General features: G+C 37.2%; 1 long non-coding RNA gene across 1 annotated transcript; it reads left to right on the top strand.

Moving 5' to 3' along the window:
• Positions 1 to 931: 931 nt before the first annotated feature.
• Positions 932 to 1,885, top strand: LOC122066089. The gene is made up of 2 exons (XR_006136229.1): positions 932 to 1,443; positions 1,537 to 1,885. It is a non-coding gene; the product is annotated as an uncharacterized LOC122066089 (long non-coding RNA).
• Positions 1,886 to 2,300: the final 415 nt, after the last annotated feature.

Genomic DNA, 2,300 nt, shown 5'->3' with positions numbered 1-2,300 from the left:
GGTTATATATATAATTCCCTTGGATTTTGCTAAATGGGACATTCAATTGTTAAAGACATGATTCCCTTGATTCCGGAATTGTGAATGTTATCCTCTAGTAGTTTTAAAGCCAATAGTTTAATCCATTTAAAAATGGATTTTAGGGTAGCCACGTTTAGAGTCCGTTTAGAGCTCGTTTAGAATTAAATAGGTCCATAGCCCGTTTAAGGCCCGTACAAGGCCCATTTAAGGTAGCCCGATTAAAGCTCGATACCGATCGACCCGATTACAAACCGTACCATGCCCCCAAAATCTAGGCCCGTTTAAGTAAATGGGCGTTCATGGTGCAAGGATTTCACACCGCCAGGCCTGGTCAGGACCGACTGAGACCGACTCGACCCGACCGATTGACACTCCTAATTTGACTTACATTGGGCAAGCATTAAAGATTTGGAATGGGCCTATCCAAAAGTTTACAATTTATCAGCCCAAATAGCATCTAACAAACATTTGTCTATCGCAAACCCTATTAATATTGGTCTTGGTTGATATTGATACAATCTGACCAATCTAATATCGATACTTAAAATCCAATACCTACATCCTCTTAATAAATTAAAATTTTATTTCCTTCGTTTTTATATTTTATTCTTCTCTTGTGGGTAATTCTGGATCTGTATTCAACCTTTATTTACTCTTCAAGGTCATCACAAAGTGCAATTAGGTAAATTAAATTGCTTCAAGAATTCGGAGAGTCTTGATGCAAAATCTCGAAGTAAATTTTGGGGAAAAATTTCCATGCAATTGATGTACCATACATTATAGATTCCCCCACATTCGCGGCATGGAAAACTCTTTTCCATAGAAAAAAAAAGAAAAAGAAAAAAGAATAAAAGGGGTTTCCCACTCCAACTATATAAGGGGAATCTCTTATCTTATACTCACTGTGTGGGAAACAATTTGAAACCCGTTTGATAACGTCTCAAGGAACACAATTTTGTCGCTTCAGTTTCAAAAAATGATAGAAATGAAACAAAAAATCGTTTGACAAACCTGTTCCATTTCACTCTATTTCTGATTCAAGAAATAAGCCCTCTCCCCGATAAAAAATTAGCCCTTTCTCAAGGGCTCATTTTCTTCTCGCCTATTGAAACTCCTCTGCTAGATTCGTCTGCTACCTCCAGCAAGATTTACCTTCCTCAGCCTTAGCCTTGTAATAACTGAGCTACATCCCGTGAACCCTATGGGAGATTCACCTTTCTTGCAGAGATTCGTCCTTCTAGCTGATCACTGACCTATATGCGTGAAAGAGTGGGTTTTTACCTCACCCTTGAAGAGTATACAAAAGTCGCAAAATCAGGTGACTTCTACTTCAGATCATCCTTCGTAATCGATCACTGAAACTCAGGCTGTCTAGTTGAAGGTTTGGCTCCTCCATCCACAAGTTGTTCTCTCCTCTGCAAGGTAGGATCTGAGGTCTCCCCCATTTTTTTGAAACCCTATAAAATTTATGTTCGAAATGTCTACGACCTGCTTCAACTCTGTGTTTTGATGCAGCGTCCAAGAAAGTTCATGCTATTACTTACCTCCATCGAGCTTCATTCTTTAATTCGATAGCAGGAACAGTGTGTGGATCGGCTGAAAGGGATAAATCAAGAGGATTTTTTGTATCATCGCTTACTCAGATACAGATTTGGTTAAAAAAAAAAATTTAATTTCTTCTTACCATGAGATGTACTGTTCTGCAGAACATCCCCAGAAAGGGGGTTTCATGTTTTCTTTCCATGTTTATGAAATTTTTTCCCCTTGCTTGTATGTCATTCGAATCTCTGGATGCATCTATTATTTTAAATTCTGGAATTTGTAAAATCTGGAATGCATCTATCATCCCACCGCTGTTTCTCTATCTCTGTATCATGCGATGCATGTCATTTTGTCTAATTTCTCTTATTATGTTGAAGCTGTACATAATACATTGTTGTATTATGGTTGATTAGGATATAAGGTTGCTCTCTACTGCCAATGAGTGAAATCAAAGATATGTAACAGAATGTTGTGTATTTTTCTGCTATCTTTTTTTCTTTCTTTTCCTCTTTGCAGTTATTTGAATGGAATAGATTGATATCTCTTTCTCTTCTTCTGTTTTGAATATATTTGTTCTATTTGCTGTCAGTTATTGTTATTCTCTACTGTTCATTTCTTGAAAAAAAAAAAGTTCCCACTCTTTTGCTTCTCAATTGAATGCATATGACACTAGTAAATGGCTGCACCCTCATATCCTCCTTCACATTCATTAGATGCAAGTAATTTGTGGTACACTG

This window comes from Macadamia integrifolia, unplaced genomic scaffold (genome assembly GCF_013358625.1).
Source record: "Macadamia integrifolia cultivar HAES 741 unplaced genomic scaffold, SCU_Mint_v3 scaffold2227, whole genome shotgun sequence".
NCBI classification, from domain to species: Eukaryota; Viridiplantae; Streptophyta; class Magnoliopsida; order Proteales; family Proteaceae; genus Macadamia; species Macadamia integrifolia.
This window is presented reverse-complemented; position numbering and strand designations above follow the sequence as displayed.